We start from the raw sequence: 16,953 nt of genomic DNA, 5'->3' as shown, positions 1-16,953 counted from the left end.
TTATTTTTCATGTAAGTTAAAGGTAAATACAATACTTCACTTGAGTATAAAAACATGTCATTGTGTATCAAAGTCAAATTATTTTTAACTCTGTGGTTTCTGTTTTAATGCTGTGCATCACTGAGACACTTTCTCTTTCTTCTTAGAGAATCTTGAAGTCCTTAGAGACAGTCCTTAAGGACAGAATATTTAGTGAGAAGGTTCTGTTCTATGGTCCAACTCTTCAACTATAAAATGTGTTCTTAGTCCTTTAAGATGTTGTCATGTTCTGATGTTTGTAAAAGTTAGATACTGGGATTCTTATAGAGGCTGAGAATCTTATAAACTAGAGCACTAGGCATATGGTGCAAGGTCTCTAAGTACACAAAAACAATCTCCCTAAGTTCGCCATCTACTGTTTTCCTCTTAGAGATGATTGTTTCCTTAGAGCAAAGGAAGTAAGGACAGTAAGACTCTAAACTATTCCCAGATGCCCCAAATTCATGACACCTCCCATGCTAAGCATTCAGTCCAACTACTACTCAGATTATAGGCATGAATGTACAACGACCAGATGGAGAAAACAAAAACATTGAAGAGAGCTTACCTTTGCCAGGCAACTTCGTTCAGCTTAACAAAGCACATGCCTCCATAATAGTGAAATAAAAGTCTGGCCATCCTTTGGAAACTAATGTCTCATTTTAATAGCTTTCTTTTCCCACCGGATAACTATATGTAATATTCACTACGGTTTTATTTTCCACTACCTACTATAATTTCAACTTTCCAGTCATAAGGGAACATTAATATGACCATCTTATGCCAGCTTTTCCAGTCCCCTCTTTACCTCTGTGAGTGCCATTCCCTTACCAAATGCAGTTTGACAGTGCATGGGAAAAATCATATTTATAAGCCTTCTATTGGTAAATATCTAACTTACAGAATATTTTAATGTTTTGGCTCACAGGATGGTTCAACCAATGAGTATTACTCTCCTGTCTCTGAATAGTCCTGCTATTATATACTGCTAAAGCCACAGCTAAGGCTAATTGTACCTTGTTACAATGACTTTATTACCTGTTAATTTGATAATCAAATCCAATGATAATTTTCCTATTTTTGAAATTTATCACTATATACTTTTCTTGACTTACAAACACAGCTTTTTGAAATATTTATTTTTAAATTACTTCATCTGTTTTATTTTTGATTTATTCTTGCCATTTAAAATGCATGCAAAATCAGTTCTTGTTTAAATATATAATCAAATTCCATTAAATTGTTATTTTCTTTGTATGGGTACCTTATGCCTTATTTTTCTTTGATCCTATATTAATAGAACATTTAAAATGAATTTTCTCCCTTCAAGTATTTTCTGTTTGACCCCTGGCAAATGCCTTACAAATTCTAAGCTTCCACAATAGTGGTAGCATCATGAGTTTTCTCCTTTTTTCAGAATATGATCTTTTTGCAATCAAATCATTTCTTTCTTTTTTTCTTTGTATCTGTTGCCTTGCAAGCATCAGCTGAGCAGTGATGGGTAAATAGTTATTTGAAAGACTTTTCATCTTCCAAATCAAGGAACTGGTATAAAACAAACCAGTCCATTCATCTACATTATTAACATTGGCATCTTAGAGGGACCTTTCCCTATTCTGAAGTAAATTTACTCTAGTCCTTTATTTTTGTAAAGTAGCAGCCACAGTTTTATTTACATTGTTTGAGGTCATACAAATCATTCAGAAAATATGCTAAAGAGACACTAAGAGCCAAGAAAATCAACTGTCACCATTTATCTAATCCCACTCCATTTTAAACACATCTGGTACTGACTATGAAAATCACCGATCATTTGGAGAGGTGACAAAACCTATGGTCATGATTGTATAAGGTGGGTATTTTATTTTTCATTCCAAATCCCTTATTTTAAGAACTGATCTGTTGACCAGAATAACTCTTCTGTTCAAATCTAGTAGCCCAACTTTTGATTGTTGGTATGTAGTAACTAATACTAGCAGTGACATCTTAGCTATATGAAAGAACACTTCAGGTAGTACTTCATTTCAGGAATTTACACTATCCTCTCCAATAGAGGAACTTATAGTTGTTGGACTTCCTTCCTTCCTTCCTTCCTTTTCTTTCCTTTCTGTCCCTCCCTCTCTCCATCCCTCCCTCCCTTCCTCTCTCTCTTCCTTTCTTTCTCTCTCTTTCTTCTTATCTTTCTCTCTCTTCCTCTCTTTCTCTTTCTTTTTCTCTTTCTTTCTTTCTTTCTTTCTTTTGCTCTCTTCCTCTCTCTCTCTCCCTTCCTTTTCTCCATCCCTCTCTCCCTCTCTTTTTCTTTTTCCCTCTCCCTTCCTTCCCTCCCTCTATCCCTGTCTCCCTCCATCCCTCTCTCCCTGTCTCTTTCTTTTTCTCTTTCTCTCTCTCCCTTTCTTCCTTCCCTCCCTTCCTATCTTCCTTCTCTCCTTCCTTCCTTCCTTCCTTCCTTCCTTCCTTCCTTCCTTCCTTCCTTCCTTCCTTCCTCCCTGCCTTCCCTCCTTCCTTCCTTCCTCCTTGCCTTCCCTCCTTCCTTCCTCTTTCTCTCTCTATCTCTCCCTCTCTTTCTTTCTCTCTCGCTTTCTTTCTTTCTTCTTTTCCCCAAAGGAAAACAGCAAATTCTAAATGGAAACAAATTGTTGTCTGAAAATCCACTCATTTATTAGTGCAGCACATGATATATGAAGGGTGTGTGTATGTGTCAGTGAGAAACAGAGAGGTTTACATTACAGACAAAATTCAGTGTCTTTATTACTGAATGCTTTCCCTTATCACCTACTCATCAGATCTTAGAAACTTGTAAATTATATACAAGAAACGTAAATTATACACAAATCAATGAGAAAAATGAAAACATCCAAAAGAAACAAAAAAGTTAAGAAATTCAGACATAAAAATGACATATGCATGTCAAGAAACATCAAAAGGTTGCACCCACATTAATTATGAAACTATAACATATACATGGCCTTGATCAGGTGTGAATTCTACCAGATTGGCAAAAATAATCAGTTAATATTATATCATATATTGAACATAAAAATCAAAGGGACACTAAAGAAAATAGTGGAGCCTTATAAGTTTGTACAATATCTGCATAAGTATAGCATCATGAAAACATTTAATCTATATACGCTATGACTTAGCCATTCCACCTCTAGGTATGTTCCCTAAACAAATTATTGTATACATTAACCAGGAGAGATACAGTGTTATTCATAACTTCCTTTCTAGTGCCAAAAATACTGAAAACAGCTCAAATGTTCATAAAAGAGAGTAGGTTATAGATTTACAAGTTTAAAATATACTTACTATGTGGGAATGTGTAGCAGTGAATGGAATGAGATAAATATTCTCAGTAATGTGAAAGGTTCTTGAAAGTTATTTCTGAATGAAATTGCAAAAAAGAGACATACATTGGGATACTATTTTTACAAAGTACAAAACAAAGCAAGTAAAAAATTTTTAACTACAAAATATTTAAGTCAGGCAAGGTGGCTCACAACTATATCCTAATTTATTAAAGGGAGATCAAGAGGATTGCAGTTTAAGCCCACCCTGGGGAATAAGTTTGTGAAGCTCCACCTCAACCAATAAAAGTTTTATGTGGTGGTATTTGCATGGAATCCCAGTTAAGTAGAAAGCATAGAGGTCCAATCTGGTCATATGTGTGAAATGTTACTAAAAATTATTACTACTGTCTTGAGCATCTTAGGAATATGTCCCCTAAAACACATTCAAATCTTGCTCAATTTTCAAGGCCTAGTTAAGGGTTAGAGAGTTCTAAAAGTTTATTGACTTACTACTGTCATAGGCTACTTTACTCAGCTTAATAGGCGGTGACAAACATTGCAGACTAATGACAATTCCAGTTTCTTTCTGTATCAGCCTTGACTTTGAAGTTTGAAGGTTCTTTGAAAAGAGCCAAACATCGTATGTACTTTGTACTTGTGTCAAACTATTGTAAACCACCCCCCAAAAAGAGCATAATTTGAGCTTTAATCAAGTATGACTTAATAAAGTTGGTGTTTTTAACTGTTTAAATATCATTGCTTAAAAAGTGAAAGTTGAGCACATCGGTGATCAGATGAATTCTGTGGAAATAGCTGGTATGGTTCTTAATCCTTTTGATTCTTAAATCAAATTTCTTCATTTATTTTTAATTTATTTATTTTTAATAAATTAAAGTAAAAAAAAGGATTGGGGACATAAATTCTACTAGCAACAACTGCCGTACTCTGAATTATACTATTTGCTTTATTATTCATCTGTTCCTTTCTCCCAGTTGAGGCAAGCATCATCATCATGAAACATGGGACCTAGAGACTTGAGGTGTCAATGTAGTTGTGACTTTCCTGTTCTTGTGTCACTAAAAATCGGTGAATGTAACTCACACTTTTTAAGACTATACAAAGTCCACTATAGATACTGTTACCTGACCTTTCTGTAAACTGAATCTCTGTTTCCTATTTCCTCCAGGTGCACTCTCTCTCTCTCTCTCTCTTCTTCCTCTCTCTTTCTTTCTCTCTCTCTCTCTTTCTCTTCTTCCTCTCTCTCTTTCTCTCTTTCTTCCCCCTCCCCCCTCAGATTATATTAATTGATACTATGCTTTAGCAAATCCTAATGCTTTTCTTTGTTTCAGAACCACGTTTGGTAGCATGGACTAGTTTCTTATAAACTGTTCATCTACAGACTAAGAATGAAAAATCTTTCCAAAGAACTACTATGCTACCAGTAGTTTAGCTGACATTCTCTTTTGAAAATTGAAAGCATTGTAATTTCCAATTTCATCCCTGTGATTGCCCTTAATCCAAAGAAAAATCACTCTTTATTCTGTTTCCTTGTAAAAAATGATAAGAAATGTTCAGATATGTAAAAATGAATTTGTTTCCTCCCTTCTCTGCACATTCCCTCCCTTCCTTAGGTAAGAAATAATAAAGCATAGATAATCAAGTATAGCTCTGGAAAGAAATGGCTTTGCCTGAGCCTTACTTTAATGAAGTATAGATATTGGAAACATTTATAGGTACTATAATAGCTAGCTTAAAATGACATAGAAATCCATCTGGAGATCTCAAGGAGGTTTTTGTGTGTATAATGCAAATTCATAACTTGGTTCATGAATTAGTGCAGTGTTATAATTTGAACATTGTGTCCCCTCAGAATTAATATTGAAACTTAATCCTCAGAGAAATGGGATTAAAATATGCATCCATTAAGATATTATTAGTTTCAAAAGGCTTCTAATGAGTGGATCACAACTGTATAAAGACTAGAAGGAACTAACTAGATGGTTTCGGACCCCTTTGTCTTCCTTTTTTTTTTTCAGTCATGGGGCTTGAACTCTGGGCCTGGGTACTGTCCCTCAGCTCTTCAGCTCAAGGCTATCACTCTACCACTTGAGCCACAGAGCCACTCCTGGTTTGTTTGCTTTTTTTTAATAAGTTTTTTATTGTGAAAATACTGTACAGAGGGGTTACATTCACACAAGCAAGGTAATGAGTACATTTCTTACCAAGCAATGTTGCCTCCTCCTTTGTTTTTCCCCTACCATCCCTTCCCTCCCATCTCCACAACTACACTCCCCCCTCCCTCCACCACCACCCCCAAATTGTAAAGTTCGTTTTTTGACATAATGTCTTGTACATCTCATTGTTGCAATGGGTTAACCTATATCCCTACTTAGTGGTTAATGGGAGATAAGAGGTTCACGGACTTTCCTGCCTGGACTGGCTTGAACCGTGATCCTCAGATCTCAGCATCCTGAGTAGTAAGGACTACAGGTGTGAGCCTCTGGCGCCTGGCTCCTCACATTCTTTTGACCAGTTTTTAAAGTACCATCTTAGAAGCAGATATGGGTCTCCATCAAATATTGAAGCTGCCATCACTTTAATCTTGAGCTTCCACTCTGAGAAATTAACTTTTCTTCTTAGTAACTAAACAGACTCAATTACAAAGTATTACTAGTACACAATAATGTAAATCAATTAATAAAGCAAGGCAAAATGGGATTTTAATCTATTCAATGTTATTATGAGAAAAATAACAGTAAAATTAATTAACTATAATTGACATAAGCATTTGGGTGTTCACTATCTTCAATTCAAAATACTTTGAACTATTCATTAATTTTTATGAGCACAAGTAATCAAGAAACTGGCATGGGATAAAAAATATTACCTCAAACACATGTTAGCTATTATCTGATAAATAATATAGGAAAAAAATTGGAAGTTGCAATAAATTAAAATGCTGGATTTATTTTAACATATTATATCATCAAGATGCTTACAATAACCTAAAGAAATGTATAACTTTTTCCTACCTAGTTTTCTAAAGATTACCTGACACCACTATATCTAGTAAGCTTATAGCTTGACCTCCGCCTAGCAGTCAGCTGGTTGTACACTTCTTTATTCCTCTTCCCCACCTAAGAATTATTCTGGGAATGAGGTGTGAAGCTACCCTAACTTAATTCTCAGGAATAGGAAATTAGCACTTTGAAATGTATACAATTTGCCCTGGAATAATTTAGCTACTTATTTTCACAAATGCCCATGAGGTCATAAATCAGTAATTCCAACTTTATATTTGAAGATAGATTATAAGCACAGACATAGTGTCTGTGTATTAAGAATACAGAAGAAAAGCCGGGCACTGGTGGCTCACGCCTGTAATCCTAGCTACTCAGGAGCTGAGATCTGAGGATCGCGGTTCAAAGCCAGCCCGGGCAGGAGAGACCGTGAGACTCCTATCTGCAATAAACCACCAGAAAACCGGAAGTGGCACTGTAGCTCAAGTGGTAGAGCGCTCGCCTTGAACTGAAGAGCTGAAGGACAGCGCCCAGGCCCAGAGTTCAAGCCCCACGACTGACCAAAAAAAAAAGAATACAGAAGAAAACTGTGGACCTTGTCCAAACAAGTTCAACATTACTTTCTTGTCCACAATATAGTCTCCTAATAGCTGAACAACCTGGAAAAGCAGATGCAATGTAAGCAGCAGAGGGACCCTTGAGATAACAGAAAATAAGATTTGAAGATACTGTCAAAGATGTCCATATTATCACATGAGTAATAATCTGAGTAACTATGATTATGGATAAAATATCAGCTTTGACTTTTTCAAAACAATTTATTTCCATATTGTTTTAATTTATAGGAACTCGTACCAAACTTTGTGGAATAATTTTTGTGATCTTCTTTGCTACTGGCATTAGTTTCAAAAGCTAAATATAGATTTTAAAAGCATTTATTTAGCAATTTCCCCTTAGAATTTGAAATGAAGGTTTTTTTACTTTTTTGAGGGAAAATTATAGAAATATACATTTATCTACACTTATCTACAAAAAGCTCAGTTGTCAAATTATGATTCAGGAAAAAGTAGAACTAGTAATGGTAGAAAAAATTTATTCCAGATGAGTTTCTTATGTTATGGTTATGTTATAGAATGAAACCAGAACCAACTATTTTACTGCATTTTAATAGAAATCTATTTGAACATCAATGTTATACTGACAAACCACAATAGAATAATTTCTTTTTTAATATCCTAAAAATGGAAGATTAAAAGCTCTTCTGTGTAGTATTATTAGAAATGACTAAATATATCATGTAACAAGAAAAATGACATTGCAAATGATTGCAAAATATTTTCCCTAGTAACAATAAATAAATACAACATACATCAGATATTAGCTACCACATCCACTCTTCTTTTAGCCTTTCTTGAATTCACTTGTTAACTCCCCAGTTGAAAGTGATACTTCACAAAAATTTTAGCTCACAAGTCTCACATAAAGTAGAACTTAAGCCAGATGACTAACCAGTTGGATATTAAAGCCTTTTGGATGTTTAATAATCATTAATAAAGCATTCACCAGTAACTATTATTGTGCTGTGGTTCAACTGATGGAGCTAAAATAGGCTTTGCTCAAGAAAGAACAAATCCAAATCCTGTCTAAGATAGCTGTTCACTGTAACTACAGGGAAGTGACCTGCTTATGCGTTTCTTTCCTCTTATGTAAAGGATCTTTTCCTTAAAAGTGATTAACAGGATTGGACATTTGTATATGTGAAGGGCTCTAGCATTGGGCACAAATAAAAGGCAATAACTAAAGAAAGCTCGTTCTTAAATGTTTAATTGTAACTATATTTGTTTGGATAATCCTGATTTTATTTTCAAGAAATAATACTTTAGCCAGATATTGGTGACTCATACCTATAATCTGAGCTTCTCAGGAAGCTGCTGACGACATTGGAGGATGGCAGTTTAAGTCCAAGCCAGCCAGGAAAGTCCATCTTATCTCCAATTAACTTTTAAAAAGTTAGAAGTGGAGTGGTTCAAGTCGAAAAGCATTAGCCTTTAGCAAAAAAAAATCTCAGGGACAGCACCCAAGCCCTAGGACTAGCACAAGAGAGAGGGAGAGAAGGAGAAAGGGAGAGGAGGAGGAGGAGGAGGAGGAGGAGAGAGAGAGAGAGAGAGAGAGAGAGAAAGAGATTGAGAGAGCATGTCAGGTGCTGTTGCCTCACGGCTATAATCCTAGCTATTCAGGAGGCTGAGATTTGAGGTTCGAGGTTCAAAGTCAGCCTGGGCAAAAAAGTCCAAGAGACTCTAATCTCCAAGTAACCACCAGAAAACCGGAAGTGGTGCTGTGGCTCAAGTGGTAGGGTGCTAACCTTGAGCTGAAGAGCTGAGGGACAGCACCCAGGCCCAGAGTTCAGACCCCATGACCAACAAAAGAGAGACAGAGGGAGAGAGAGGGAAAGGGAGGGAGGAAGGAAGAAAGGAAGGAAAACATTGTGAAAATGGATGAAAAATTCGTGGTGTCAGGTACTTCACAGAAGATACTCAAATGTTTAGCCTAATCTATAACTACACACAACAAAAAAATGAATCTATTCATTTACATATTCAACAATACACAAGCCAAGATGGCTTTTCAGATATTATATTGTTCATTTACATTGCATCACTGATTTTGTAGATAATACAAAAAAAAAAACCCTTGGAAAACAGATATTTGAGATTAGAAGCACTGGAATGATGTTCACTAAGATTGCAGAGAGATTGCAGCTGTAGGACCCCTCCTGAAACCAATATTGGAGTCCTCAGGGAAGCCATGCATTGATCTTATAGGGACATGTATTTCAAGGGTTTATAACATACTCCTGCATACACAATATGAAAAACATTATATCAAAGAATGAGGTGTTGCTGTGGCTCACACCTATAATCCTAGCTACTCAGGAGGCTGAGATCTGAGGATCGCAGTTCAAAGCCAGCCTGGGCAGGAAAGACCCTGAAACTCCTATCTCCAATATACCATGAACAAACCGAAAGTGGCGCTGTAGCTCAAGTGGTAGAGCGCTCACCTTGAGCTGAAGGGCTGAGGGACAGCGCCCAGGCCCTGAGTTCAAGACCCACGTCCCATTAAAAAAAAATAATAATAATAAGGTGGCCTACCCATTTCTAATTTAGAATTAAAAATGCTTATCTGAAATGAGAAAATTTCAAAAGATATACTTTGAAAGACCAATCTAAAATCATAGAATTCACTCAACCTTGTTTAAAAATAAAACTACTTTGAAGGATGATTTTGGATACAGACATATTTTTTCATCTTTCGGTAAATTTTACATATTTCGCTGTGTTGATTATAAAGTGTGTTTCTTCAGGACAATTGAGAGTGGAGGTGTTACCACATTTCCCTGCTCAGCTTTGGCTCCTGTCTAGAGGCATAGGAAATCTAAATACATTTTCAAGACCAGTGGAGAGCTTTCTAGACTCCATTCTCAGCTAAATGGACATGACAGCAGAATATTACCATAGAAAATGCCATGTGATTGGAGACTTGGACTTAAGCTGGTTGTGAAAGATCCTGTTGAACCCATAAGACGTGGGGCCTGCTGAACAGAAACTGATATATTTGCTCTCAGGAGAGTTATAGAAATGAGAAATGGGAACATAAAGCAAACAAGGGTCCCCTAATCTCTGTTTCCTGGGCCAAAATGTCATTTTCTTGCTTCCACACACTCTTTTGCCATTGCTATCCACCATTAAGTGCCATACCAAAGGGAACATCCATATGGAGCTTGCACACTGCTACTAGGACTTTCAACTTCTTGAACTTTGAGCCAAACAAAACTTTTCTGTCCCTGAGTAGCGTGTTTCAGGTATTTTTATTTCACTGAGTAAAGACTGACTAAAGTCATCTTCTGTCCAGTACATTGCTAGAGACTGCACACACGGACAGTTAAAGCAAGATATCTTCACTGCAGAGCATTTTCTGTTTGGGCTCAATTTGGTGCTAAAAGGTATTTGGGATTGGCTTATAATACCAGCATACAGTTCCTAAAAAGTGTCAATTTATCCCAAAACAAAGAGTCTTATAGGTCCTACCATAGGTTTATTGATAACATGAAGCAGAAATAAATATGCAATTCATCTCCAAAAAAAGAGAAAGGAGTAAAAATCTTGATATACAGATACCAAAAAATCTCATAAGACTCTAAAAGGAGAAACAAAGTAGAAGTGATTGCAATGGCACAGAAAAGTGGAAGACTTTTGAACATACAGGCTTTTTAAATAAATTTTTGTTCTCAAAGATGGCATTATGTTTTCATAGCTCCATTCTCCAGTCTCCTACCAATGTCCTGGCTTACTCACGATTGCTTACTCACTGTTGAACTCATTCCCATCACGGCTCCAGTGCCCATGGTGAATGGACCCCCTTTATGATGCTTCACAGTTTAGTTTCCTCAGAATCAGATCTGTCCATTGCCCATTCTATGGGTTGAGTAAACTGCAATCAGGAGCAATGTTATGGATATAGTGCGGACTGAGGCAAAATCCTGGCTTCTTACACATCACCTCATCTTTATGATCACTTATAATAGCAAATATTAAAGTTGTATGTGATTGATATCATTTCTTACCCATTTTTTGTTATCTTCCACTAAAAAAATTTATGCGCTCACTTTGCTCTTTCTCATATACTGCATTTTTTAAGTTGACTCTTATTTGAACTTCCTTGAATTCTTTCTTACAATTGTTTCTTCTGTGCATTACTGTTTGAGAGTACTGTATATACATAGTAAGCCTGTACTCTATAATCTTCTATGAGTTTCATTATAAGCTAATGTAGTATTGGTTATTTTTCTTTCCAAGAACAGTAAGAAACTTATCCAATTTCCGACTATAGGTCAAAATGATTATATTCATCATATCTAAATGGGTACCCATAACCAATTTATGCTGGTGGCATTTAATACTTGTAATTGTATACTCATTTTTCCTAAACTTTTAGCATATTTTGAGGAATTACTTTTTCTTCCATTCAGAATCACTTTATATATTATTTTAGTTTTCCAATCCATGGAAAGCTACATACATACACTTGATTAAAAATGATCAAATTGTAGTTCCTCATCCACTATATAAGCTATAACATGGAAGAAAAGATTGGCACAGTGGTTTTGAACTCAAACTAGACCCTTCTATTTAGAGAGAGAGAGAGAGAAAGAGAGGATATATGATATATTTGACAAGTTAATGTCTTGTCCCATAAGCTCATTTTTAAAGATATACTGTTAATAGGTGAAAATGGCAGAGAGTACTCTCTGAATATACAAAAAGTTCTCGGTACATTTTTCTTATTTTATTTTTGGAAAATGCCTAGAATTAATCCTTATAGAGCATGTTATTGTCATTCTTTTACCTTTTCTGAACTATTCAAATATTAATCAAATGAATACATTCATAGACTATCAGATTTAATTGAAACTGCTATGCTTTCCCCCACCCCCCTTAGTTCTAGGGTTTGAATTCAGTGCTTTTCACATATTGGGGAAATGTTTTACCAGTCAGCTACAATCTCAACCCAAACATTGTCATAGTTAAAATTGATATTGTTTGGCTTTTATTTTTCCATTCTGAGAAGAGAAAAGGAAAAATGTCTAGTATATTTTTATCATTATTTTGAAATTTTCTGGACAGTCATATAAATACAACCTCTGAATTTAAGGAAGCTCCTCAAGTTTGATTTAAATTAATTAATATGTATTGTGTCATCTTCCTTGACTTACCTAATTAAAGGAAGCAGTTAATCATGGAGAAATTGGTACATATAGATGATTCAGAGTATCCTTTTCATTGTTGTAATAATTAAAATAGTTATTTTATCACATACAACCACCCTCTTGGGTTCTTATTGTATCAGGAATATATGTAATATATATGTCAGTATACATAGTTTAGCATTATATAGAATAAAATGATTGTAAAAGATTATTTCATTGGTTACTGGCTGTTAGGGACATTTTTTAAAGCATTTTGAAGTTTTCCAAAAGTTCTCAAAGTGGACCATAATTGTCTATTTTAAAGCTATAAGCGTTCCTTCTTCTTCAGCACAATGTTTTTATATGTAAATGCTAAGACTGTAATTTAATCTCTTCCTAATGCTTTGCTAATTATAAATACAAACCAGGTACTCAAGATTTTCACTGAAAATCTTTATGCAGAATTTTTTATCACTCAGGGCTAGTTCTATCAGAAAGACATCTCAAGTTTGTTCTTAAAACTACTTAGCATTATGAACAAAACTATAGACTGGAAAAAAATGGTAATTGCACAAAGGCTCAAAGTGGTAGAGCACTAGCTTTAAGATGAAGAGCTCAGGGACAGAGCCCAGGCCCAGAGTTCACCCCTAAGACCACCACCACCACCACCAACAACAAAGGAATAAATCTTTGATTATTTCCTAGTCAATTTTTTTTACCAAAAGTTGGTAAATAAAATTTCTACCCTTTCAGCAATCTGAAGAAGAATATATGGAAATAGAAAATAAGGCTTGAAAGAGAAATATTTATCATAAAGATATTACAGAGACAAAAATCTATGTGCAATGGGAAACAGAAAAGGAGCAGAAGAAAAGTCAATGACTTTTCAAGTAGACAATAGGATAGTAAGATTTTTTAATGGTTAAATTATTCACAAAATTGTCAGAATAGTTTCCTTCCTTCTATTTGCACTTGAATTTGCTCATAGAATTCTCACACTAACAGAAATTATTAGAAGCAGAGAGTTTGCGAGTATTTATCTACATACACCTTGTTTTTTGATGTAGTTATTACCTTTTGTGACACTAAGTGATCAAGTCTGTATTGGGCTCCTGCAGAATGAGGGAACACATGGTGATGAACTTGAGAACTGTAGCCAATAGCTTAACAGTCCAGTAGCCGACCATCTCCTAATAGCCAGGCATGGGCACCAGATGATCTAAACCACTCAACAGCCAGCGAACCTGGCAGCTGATCAGATGTATGAGGCAGGCCAGCTGAAATCAGTAAAACTATCAAAAAAACCCCAAAAAAAACAAAAAAAAAAAAACAAAGTATTTCTCATTCCAACCATGGACTCATGAACTAAACACAGAAGTCTTTTCAGATACTCAATTTTACGGTGGTTTGATAAAAAAAAATAAAGCTAACTGATATAAAGAACAAAAGAAAAAATAAGCAGAATGTGAGCCAATAACTAAAAATGAGAGACAAAACTTTCATTTTTTTATTATTTATATAGTAACTGGTATATTTTTGTTGTCAGATGACTTCCTTCTGAAGTGAACATTAGTGCAAAATGTCAGATTTATCATAAATTTGTGTCACATCATCCTAGTACTAGTTGAAGAAGACTGGCAGGAGGAAAGATGGGAAATCTGAAAATTATTTTTGGGTAAAAATAGATCCGCTGATCATCTGCATACAACCTGGAATCAAACCAAAGATGACATCTTGATTTCTAATACATGAATAAGATGTCTTAAGAAAAAAAACTTATAAAGCTGAAGTGAAAAAACAATAATTTTCAGCATTAATATTATTTATGAATTGAATTAACATATTTTATTTTTTGCGCCAGCACTGGGGCTTGAACTCAGAGCTTGTCATGATCACTTGGCTTTTTCCACTAAGGGTTGGTACTCTGCCATTTGAGCCACAGCTCCTGTTCTTATATTTCTTTTTTTTAGGGGGGGTCTGGTTGTGGGGCCTGAACTCGGCCTGGGCGCTGTCCCTCAGCTCTTTAGCTCAAGGCTAGCACTCCACCACTTGAGCCACAGCTCGACTTCCCAGCTTTTTTTCTTTTTGCTTATGTGGAACTGAGGAATCGAACCCAGGGCCTCATGCATGCAAGGCAAGCACTCTACCACTGAGCCACCTTCCCAGTCCCAGTGTTCTTATATTTCTTATTCAATACAAGTTTTATATGGTGCCAAAGTAAGTTGGACAAGTATATATCAAAAGTAATTTTCAGTGGGCCTAATATTATGTTAACGCTTACATTTACTGCCCTTTTGGAGTTTTAAGGTATAAATCTGTCATGAAGAATTATCCCATTTAAATGTATGCCAGTCTTTAGAATTATAATTAGAACAATCGAAACAACTGTAACAAGTATGTACTCAGTAATACTTAGATATTATTATACTGTGCTTTACTTTCTTGCTGAATGACAAATATATATCCATATTCTCTTTGATTTTTCTACTCTTTGATTAATTTAAAACATGAGAGTTATTTTAATATTTTACTGGTATTAGTAAGGGGAAGAGATAAATTGTAATTGAATAACTGCAAGACAGGAATACATTCCATGACTTTAGAAATATAACAACATCCAATCCATAAACATTAGTTAATCTGAGCTGTTTACAATATTATCACTTATTATTCGTTTAGGTAAGGTAACATTTAGTAACCAGTACTAGTTGAAAGAGAGTGGCAAGAGGAACTATGGAACATCTGGAAATCATTTTTGGATAAAAGTAGATCAGCTAAATCCATTCAATTTTGTAGCTTCAAGTCTTTAAAAAAATGTGTTAAATTGTAAGTTGAGGTAGAAAACAGAATTTCAAATGAATGGTATTACACTAGTCCGGAAGAACATGAATTGGAATATATATTTTGAAAGCCCTTTCTAGTTGTTATGTTGATACAACATTTCAAGTTTATATCACTTTAAAGCAACTACAGCTGGGTGCTGGTGGTTCATGCCTGTAAACATAGCTACTCGGGAGGCTGAGATTAGAGGATCCTGGTTCAAAGCCAGCCTGGGCAGGAAAGTCCAAGAGACTCTTATTAACCACCAGAAAACCAGAAGTGGTGCTGTGGTAGAGTAGTAGAGTTCTTGCTTTGACCGAAATTGCCTCAGGGACAGCGCCCAGGCCCAGAGTTCAAGCCCCATGACTGACAAAAAAAAATAAAATAAAAAGCAACTATAAATTTGGCATGCTATTTTAATCAGTAAGATCCTGTCTTTGAAGACTAAGGCAAATCAAAAGAAGGCACTATAATAGAGATTGTCTTCAGTAAACTTATATTTCTCTAAACATTATAATAAAAATCTACAAGTTTCCATCATCTTGGGTACAGTCTGTCATTACCAGCATGCTCCAGCAAACGAAATAATCTCTATAGTCAACAATATAAATACAGACTTTCCTTGAGCTTTGAAATTGCTACATTCAAGCCAAAGGGTCAGAGATGCATAAAGACAGAGAAAAGAAAGCAAAGACAAATACATGGTTTCCTTATTTCTTTCAGAGTAAGTGACTTGAATGTGATGCTTATCAGAACAGCCAAAGTTCTGCATTTTGTACCCTGAAGGCTATAAAATACAAGTTAAATTGGATATACATATGAGAAGAATTAGATAATGCATTGTCCTTAATTTTTTTCTCTTTTAATTCCTTTTTAAGGTATACCAATCAGGACTGTTGAAATTTCTTTTTTTAAAATAAGTTTTTTTATTGTGAAAATACCGTACAGAGGGGTTACAATTCCATGAGCAAGGTAATGAGTACATTTCTTATCAAGCATTGTTGCCTTCTCATTGATGTAATGGGTCTACCTGTATCCCTGTTTTTTCCCTTCCCCTCCCCAAATTATACCAGCATCAAATACAAGGAAAACAGGGGTTATACTGTGGGGGAGGGACATACAAAGCAACAAAAAAAATCACCTTATAAATACATTAGAAACAATAGCAAGAAAGAAAAAAAACACTTGTGTCCTTATCTTGGGGTACATTAGATATAGTTATTCGTATGTATTCTTATTTTTTAAAAAACTACATAATTCACAAATCCTTTCCAGGTAGCAGAATTGTATGTTTCATGTGTTCTAAGGTAGATACATAGATAGATAGATAGATACATACATACATACATACATACATAGATTGATTGATTTAGATCTAGTTCTCTATATAAATATGATTTTTTGTTTATGTAGTAGTTTTTGTGTCTGTACCAGTCCTGGGCTTGAATTTAGTGCCTGGATGCTGACCATTAGGTTTCTTGCTGAAGGCTAGTTCTCTGCCACTTGAGCCACAGCTCTGATCTTGTTTCTATGGTGGTTAATTATAGATACAAAATCTCATGGACTTTCCTAACTAGGGTGACTTTGGACTTCAAATCTCAGATCTCAGCCTCCTGAGCAGTTAAAATTAAATTGTGAGCCATCTCTCCTGGCTCAACTTACCTTTAAAAAGCCCAGGGGAGGGGGGGGGGGCAGGGAATCCTTATTTAAGCAGTTACATCAAATTTACAATTGTCAAATTAACAACTTTTAAGTAAACTCAATTTTTGATGAGTTTAAAGTATTTCTTTTGCAAGTTATTCCCCCTATGGTATAGACCCTGCTGTCACTATTATTTGATTTTGGTACCCTACATCTTGTATATACATTTATCTAATTTGGGGCAGGGAAGAGGAATAGCAAAATGCTGAAACAAGGACATAGCATGACCCATTGCAACAATGATACTCACCAGACATTATGTTGGAAAAGAACTTGGTGGAAGGGGGGCACGGGGAGATGGGGGAGGGAAGGCATATTAGGAGAAAAACAAAGAAGAGGTGATGATGATTGACAAGAAATG

General features: G+C 35.4%; 1 protein-coding gene across 1 annotated transcript in view; it reads right to left on the bottom strand.

Moving 5' to 3' along the window:
- The window catches only part of Sema3e (sema domain, immunoglobulin domain (Ig), short basic domain, secreted, (semaphorin) 3E), a 199,984-nt gene that overhangs the window by 142,981 nt on the left and 40,050 nt on the right, over positions 1-16,953 (bottom strand). The window lies entirely within an intron of this gene.

Source organism: Dipodomys ordii, unplaced genomic scaffold (genome assembly GCF_000151885.1).
Source record: "Dipodomys ordii isolate 6190 unplaced genomic scaffold, Dord_2.0 Scaffold90, whole genome shotgun sequence".
Lineage (NCBI taxonomy): Eukaryota > Metazoa > Chordata > Mammalia > Rodentia > Heteromyidae > Dipodomys > Dipodomys ordii.
Note: the sequence above shows the minus strand (reverse complement) of the source record. Positions and strands in the feature narration are given on the sequence as shown.